Source organism: Nicotiana sylvestris, chromosome 7 (assembly GCF_000393655.2).
Source record: "Nicotiana sylvestris chromosome 7, ASM39365v2, whole genome shotgun sequence".
Classification (NCBI taxonomy): Eukaryota; Viridiplantae; Streptophyta; class Magnoliopsida; order Solanales; family Solanaceae; genus Nicotiana; species Nicotiana sylvestris.
In genome coordinates, this window is record NC_091063.1 from 123,669,466 (window position 1) to 123,677,649 (window position 8,184).

Consider the following 8,184-nt stretch of genomic DNA (forward strand, 5'->3'; position numbering starts at 1 on the left):
CCGGTACGAAACCATTTTTCAACATTTCAACAGCTACCATGACTGATGCAACAGCTACCCTTGGAGTCGGCACGCACTTCCCTTCAGAAATGTTCTCTACTGATACCGTGTCAAAAAACTGATAAACCCATGGTCCCTTGTCTTCAACCTCTATGAGCGGAACAATGGCATCATTGAAAACACACAAATTGTCTTCGCCGTGCACAACAATTTCCTATCGATCCCATTCAAACTTGACCATTTGATGCAGAGTAGACGGGAAAGCTCTGGCAACATGAATCCAGGATCGTCCTAACAGCAGATTGTAAGAAACAACCATATCGAGTACCTGGAATTCCATAGTAAATTCAACTAGCCCTATTGTAAGCTCGAGCACTATGTCCCCGACTGAATCTTTCCCTCCACCATCGAATCCCCGAACGCAGATACTGTTCTTGTGAATTCTTTTATCATCCACCTTCAACTTGTTTAGAGTGGAAAGAGGGCAAATATTTGCACTGGAACCATTGTCAACTAGTACCCGAGTAACCATGAAATCTTCACATTTCACCATCAGATAGAGGGCTCTATTGTGCTCAGTACCCTCCACGGGCAACTTATCATCAGAAAAAATGACTCTATTTACCTCAAATATCTTGTTAGATATCTTTTCCAAGTGGTTTACTGAGATTTTGTTAGGAACGTGGGCTTCGTTCAGGATCTTCATTAAAGCTCGACGGTGCTTGCCTGAATGGATCAATAATGACAAGAGCGAGATCTGAGGCGGTGCCTTCCTTAACTGCTCCACAATGGAATAGTCCTGTACTTTCATCTTTCTCAGAAATTCTTATGCTTCTTCCTCGGTCACCGCTTTCTTCATGAACACTGGATTATCTTTTGAGGTCTTAGCTTTTCTCAACTCTTCGGGGGCAAAGCATCTCCCTGATCGAGTCAAACCATGAGTCTCACACACTTCTTCTTTAACCTCTTTCCCCTTGTAAGTCACTGTCACTCGTTCATAATTCCATGGGATTGCCTTGTTGTTGACTATAGGTAATTGAGTTACCGGTTTGATAATGACAGGATCTGTGCGGGCGCCCTTCACAATTACTACAGGCTTGTTCATCATTCCTGGCACAACCACTTTCGCTCTTTTGTGTTTTCCTACAACGTCACTTGAGGAACCCTTCTTGACCTCCACAGATGGTTCATTATTTGCCCCGTTCAACTTGATCACAAACTTCTCACTTGTTGACTTTTCAAATGGCTTGGCTTCACTAGCCCAAATCATCATGACGGTTTGCGAAGGCTTCTTAGGCTCCCCTCCCTTATGCACTATCTCAATCATATTAGTCTCATGATGGGCCGACAACGGGTTATGGTTGATGTTGGGTGCCTCCGGGGCTTGGACCTCAATCCGATTAGTATCAATGAGTTCTTGAATAGTTGTTTTCAATTTCCAGCATTTCTCTGTGTCGTGACCCGGGGTCCCTGAACAATACTCACAACTCATCGAGCGATCAAGATTTCTGGGAGGGGGATTCGGCAGTTTAGCCTCGATCGGATTCAACATACCCAACTATCTCAGTCAGTGGAATATACTAGCATATGATTCTCCCAATGGAGTGAAAGTCTTCTACTTCTGCGACCTCTCATTCTTAAAGGCTTGATTTGGCCGAAAACCTGTTCGAGGGGGATTTATGTAGGCTCTTGAGGGTGGATGGGCATTTTGTGGAGCTAGGTATGGACTTGATGGAGCCGGCGCACGCCATTGTGCGTGAGCGGGAGGTTGGGTATAGGTTTGTGCGTGATGGACAGAAAAATAGGGATCGGGCGGTGGGTAGTGGTGTTGTGGTGGACTATATGGAGTGTGGGGGTAAGTTTTGTGGTAGGGTCGAGGTGGGTTGTAGTAACGTGGAAGGTTCCTGGATCCAACCCAAGCTCCCGACTCAATTGTAGCAACATCCTCTTTCTTCTTCTTCCCGAGTACACCTCCAGTACCGTTTTAAATGGCCTGGGTGGTTGCTTTGATTGCTGAATAACTCATGGTCTTGTTAGAATTGAGTCACTCCTCAACCATGCCTCCCATTTTTACAACTTCATTAAAGGACTTGCCCACTGCTGACACCAAGTGGCAAAATAAGTGGGTTCCAAAGCGTGCAAGAAATAATCAACCATCTCACTTTCTTTCATCGGAGGGTCAACCCTCGCTGCTTGATCTCTCCAAAGAAATCCATATTCCCTGAAGCTCTCACCGGGATTCTTCTCAATCTTTGTCAATGACAGACGGTCTGGGATAATTTCGAGGTTGTACTAAAAATGGCAGGCAAAGGCTTGGGCCAAATCGTCCCATGTGTACCACCTACTGTGATCTTGTTTGGTATACCATTCTAATGCCGATACACTCAAACTTTGGATGAAATATGCCATCAGCAATTCATCTCTTCCACCTGCTCCTCTCATGTTGCTACAAAATCCTCTTAAGTGTGCTACTGGGTCACCATGCCCGTCGTACAGATCAAACTTGGGCAATTGAACCCTGATGGTAACTGAACATCTGGGAACAAACATAAATCTTTATAAGACACACTTACTTGACCTCCCAACCCCCTCATATCTCTGAACAATTGTTCTAAGATTTTGACCTTTCTGATCATCTCTTCATGCTCGGGATTTTTGGGTGGCTTCTCGATCTCTACCGGGAGATCAAGATGAGGGGTGTAAGAATATGGTTCTGGAACTTTGAAGGTGGGTTCAAGGGGATAGTACTGGTTGTCGTGAGTTTGGAACAGAGGTTCACTAGAAGATCGGTGTAATGTAGCAGGTGGAGGTGCCACAAAAACAGGTGTAATTGGTGGGGGAGGGTATGGGACTTGTTTAGGTGGTGGAGATTGAGAAGTATGGGAAGTGGCGCCACAACATTGTTGGTAGCGGGGAAAGACTGGAGATGAGTTTACAGTGGGAGGCTCCGGAGGTTGGGCTGATGGTGGGATACAAGCAGGGTTGGCGGGATAAACCGGTGGTGGATGCCCCTTTGCCCAGGCTTGGTACATTTCAGCCATCTGCTGCTTTAGCTTATACATCTCTTCCTTCATTGCATTAACATCCAGTTCTTCCACCTCTTTTGACGGGTCAACAATACTTGTCTCCGGTTCTTGGTTGGCCATATTCAGCCTGTCTTTTGATCGGGTATTGTATGAGTGAGTTGCCAGAATGCCAATCAACTAACCACCTGCCTGGACTCAATACATCAACAACAACCTTGTTAGTAATTAGGATTTACATAGATTGGTAACCACATTTTGGGGAATGAATGCACCTAAGCAGTTAGTCGCTTCTATTATGCATTTGATTGGTTGCTTGCGTCATCCCGGCTTTTCCATTTGCAACTTCCTTCTCTTTCTTCTCTTTTTTCATTCTGGCCTTTGCTTTTCTTTGTTTTTATCCTCTCATTTCCCTCTTGTTTTGCCATTTTTTTTCTCTTACTTTCTTTCTTTTTTTTCTCTTGTTTTTTCCTCTCTTCTCTTTTTTTTCCTCATTTGGTTATGGTTGAATCCTATGGAGATTGCCTACGTATCATGACCCCACATGAATCAGATCGAGCGTAGTTCTAGGAGATAAGTACGAAAGTAAAAAACAATTTTTGGGATTTTCAACTTCATAAAAAGCAAACGCTTTGATTACAAAGACTCAACACTAACAGCTACCAAAAGAAACTAACAGACGCTGATGAAAAGATGAAATACAGACTCCAAAACAAACTATCATACTCCGACAAAAGAAAATACAGACTCGAGCACAATTGACAGACTCCAGCAAAAAGAAAATACAATCTCAACACAACTGACAGACTCTAACAGAAAAGGAAATACAGACTGAAATGAAAAATCATGAATACATCAATGCTCCTGGTGCCCATGGGACATCATTCGGTCTCGCCGCGGGCCTATATGCAAGATCCCTTTGAAGTCGGTCCAAGTCATTCATTATCTGCTTAACAAATGTCATCACTGCCACGAAGAAGGTAGTGCGAGTCATATCCTCACAGATTTGGCACTTCATAACAATGTAATCGGCGATGTTTCTGATTCTCTCTATTATGATACCTTTTTCTTGTAACAAACGCCCAATCTGCTGGGCCATGGCCCCCAAAGTTTGCTCGGCCACTTGATTTTGCTCCTGAAGTTGTTGCAGATCTATTTCTAATTGTGCCAATGCCGTATAACAATGTTCTCTTTCAACCTTGAAGTCTTTTGCCTGTTTGATCATTTTGTTTTCTGTGGCGATGATCCTTTTCTTTAATCCCGCGACCTCATCATCGTACTTTTCTTTCAGCTGCTTAACCAGGCGTGCTCGTTCATCTGCATTTTTAGCCAACTGTTTTCGAGCCTTGGATAGTTCACCTTCTGCTTTGTTCAAATCAAAACCATAGTCACTCACTTTCTGCCTCAAGTTAGCTATGAGTTTCTCATCTTTGGCACTTCGGACTGGGTTCTCTGCCGCTATTTTCATTTTCCAAATCTGGGCTCGAAGGTTCTCATTTTCTATGGCTAGCTTTTTCTTTTCTCCTTCATCCGTCGCGGCCTACAAGCTATTTTCAAACTGAAGGTCCCTGACTTGTTTTTCCAATTTGCTTATGGTAGACCTATACTCATTTTCTTTGGCCAACCAGTCCCATTGCACTTGTGCTCCGTCGGTGAACTGTTGGACATGGGGTCTTTTTGCGGGCCTTTCGGGCTCATGTTGAACCCGAGACCTTTTACCATACCAAGCAGTATAACTAGGCTCTACCTCTCCTCTGGATAGATCTCGTACTTGAGTATTGGGCCCTAAGAATCTGCACTGATGCCAGATCCGGCGCACTTTCTCTTCTGAGAAGGCAGCTTTTGGCTCTAGCTCAATGACCTGCCGACTCAAATCTTCATCGTGTGAGATGTTCTGGTATCGGCCTAACTGACGTATTACTCTATGCGGAGCATAAGGCTGGATACTCCGAAGACCCATTAACAACAGAAAGCATTCCTTAGCCGACATGTAGATTACCTCACCGACCGAGAGCCACTCGAATGTCCATTCGATCTTATTTGCAGTCAAATATCTCAAATGAGCATGCCATGCTTCCGTACCGTCCGGGAACCCATAAGCCTCTACCCGCTTTTCTTGCTTTTCAATGCACTCGAGGCCAGTCATATCACAAGTCAAGTATCCAGGACGGTGGCAAAGGTGTTCCTCCATCCATAATTGTAACACCCTTCAAAGAACTTTCCCCCTTCTCGATAGATGGTTAGAGCTCGGTAAATTTCCGCCAAGATCAACGACACTATAATCCCATTTGCCTTTTTCATCATAAAGTCGGCTATCCCTACAAGTCCCAACTCTATGTTCCCGTCTTTTTTAGGGCAAACCAAAATACCCAGGAACGCCGCTATAAAAGCTAATCCTCTATGAGTTTACCACTTAATTTAATTTCCCGCGTGAGTAAGACCGGTATCTGGCGTTTCGAAGCCACGGGGATTCCCGTAACGTCGATACAGAAAATAGAAGGTACAGAATCCTTTGGCCAAATTTCCGTCTCGAATGTCACGACTAATGTTTAACAAGTCCAAAAATTTATGAGGGGTTACTGTTCTTGGTGCCACCGAGTATTGACTTCTAATATTCCCTTCAAAACCGACATTACCTGCTATCTCTTCCAGTGTAGGATTTAACTCGAAATCAGCAAAATGAAATACATTATGTGCTGGGTCCCAGAATGGTATCAAGGCCTCGATCACGTCTTTTCTTGGCTTAACCTTCAAGAGCCCGATAAGACCGCCCAATGCTTTTGTCACAGCCTTTCTGCTATTTTCCCCCAAATCATTCCACCACATATGTAACTCCAAAGGGATCTCTTCACGGACTGAAAAAGGTTCATTTTGAATTGTGCTCATCCTGCACATTTATTAAGGTGATTTTAATTAAAAGGAAACTACGACTCGTTTTGACTCAAGAAAAATGACCATCCTTTTTTTTCCAAAATTTTCACACAAATATCCGGCTTTGCCAATATGGCCTTTCAGCACTTCGAAAACGAAGATTTTAGGGCTATGTCGGCTAGCCAGCCAAAACCTTTAAAAGTGATTAAAAGTGGTTGTTCTTGCCAAAACAGCCTTCCGGCGCCCTTTTAGGGACATTTGGTTATTTTTGACAAGAATGACATCACCCTAATTATTTTCAAATTAAAGTAAAATTTTTGCTCTTTTGTGTTATTTTTGCAAAAAGGAAGTTGGACCCGATGGGGGTTGCCTACGTATCTCACACCCTGTGAGAATCAAATTGGCGTACTTCGGGATTTTTTTTTAAGAAAATAAACCCAACTTCTTTTTTTTTTCTTTTCCCAAAACACAAAGATTTTTTTTTCCTATTTTTCTTTAAAATTCACAAAATTTCCCTCTTTTTTCAAAATTTCGGTAGAGTTTCAGTATACTTTTATGGACATTGGTTTTCACCGCGGGTAATTAGCTCACACTGCTGTTTTCTTTTCCCAAATTCTCTCCCTTTTATTCAAAAGCTGGTCAACATGTAGGTCCGAAGCAAATAAATGCACAAGTAGCAAGTAAGATGCATCAGGATGGTCTTTTTTATTTCGGGTGCACCTGTCTTAGACAGACCCAACCCTTGTGTTGAGTCTCCAAAGTCAAAATGCACATGATGCAAACAAACGTTCCTACTAGGGATCCGACATGAGGTATTGGTATACTAGGTTTAAAAACCTAGGTTTACTTGTTCTAGACCTGGCTTACCCGAGCGGACAGCTCGAGCTGGGGAGGGGAGGGGGGCAGTGTACCGGGAATACAAAAGCTTCACCGGCTTTGCAACTTGTCCGAACTTCATTCTAATTTTGGAATATGACTCTAACAGAAAAGAAGTCACACGAAGTGCACACTGCTTCATGATTTAGAAGACTCAGAGAGAAGAGGGATTTCGTAGCAGTTTATATACAGTTCACGGAATATTAAAGCAGTAAAAGCAATCAATTAGCACATTAGGCCCAAATCATGTAACAAATTCAGATAATGGATAAAGCCAACTATAACAATTATTCTAAGCTCGAATTCTTGAACCCTGAACCAGAGATTCTGGGTTCAATCCCCAACAGAGTCGCCAGAGCTGTCAAACCTCCTTTTTCCTATCCCCGGAAGGGCGTAAAAGAGTTTTTCTAATTAAAGGACAATCGAAACGGGATTATTATTAAAAGATTCAGAGTCGCCACTTGGGAGATTTATGGTGTCCCAAGTCACCAGTTGAATCCCGAATCGAGGAAAGGGTTGACTCTATTCAACAGTCCGCGAACCAGAAATCCGAGTAAGGAATTCTGTTAACCCGGGAGAAGGTGTTAGGCATTCCCGAGTTCCGTGGTTCTAGCACGGTCGCTCAACTGTTATATTCGGCTTAATTATCTGATTTTAAGACATTTTTAAACCTATGTGCATTTTTACTTTAAAACCGCTTTTAATTATTTTAAAGAAGATTTCAACGTCATCTAAAATACGTCTTTGGACCACGCCACATGAAATGCACCCGTAGTCCGAGACACATTTTATTTAACGTTGTTAAGATTTGGAGTTGGGTCACATGAAATGCACACCCGAGTTTAGAAAGGTAATATTATTAAAATACGCGCCTAAAACAACTACGCATTTGCAGCTTTGCGAGGGCCATGGTAAATTCGCTAAATGGCACGCCTCAATTTATTTGAACATGATTAAAGAAATGAAAGACCTAACAGTAATCTAAAACACCTTATTGAAATCCTAATATCTATTTTTAGAAAAGTTCAAAGCCTACTATATTTAATCATTAGTGGACCAGTTACTATTTCAATTCATAATCCCAAAGGAGCCCAGTCCATATAAGGTGCGTACAAGATAGAGACCCCCCAATAGCTGAAGACGGTCAAGCCTTAGCATGCCGGGGCGGAATTGATATTGGGCTTGAGACAGGCCCAATTCGAACAAAAGCATTCCCAAGTCGAATGAGGAAGAGATCAGAGGATCGAGTCTAAACAATCGCAGGAGGAAAGTTTTCAAACTAAAGAAAACCGCGTGAACGACTGAACTTTAAAAATTTGCAGATTTCCAAACTCGAATCGAATGACCACAAAAACTGAAGCTATGGCAACTGACTACTGAAACATCCATTCACCACATGGTTAATACTTGTACC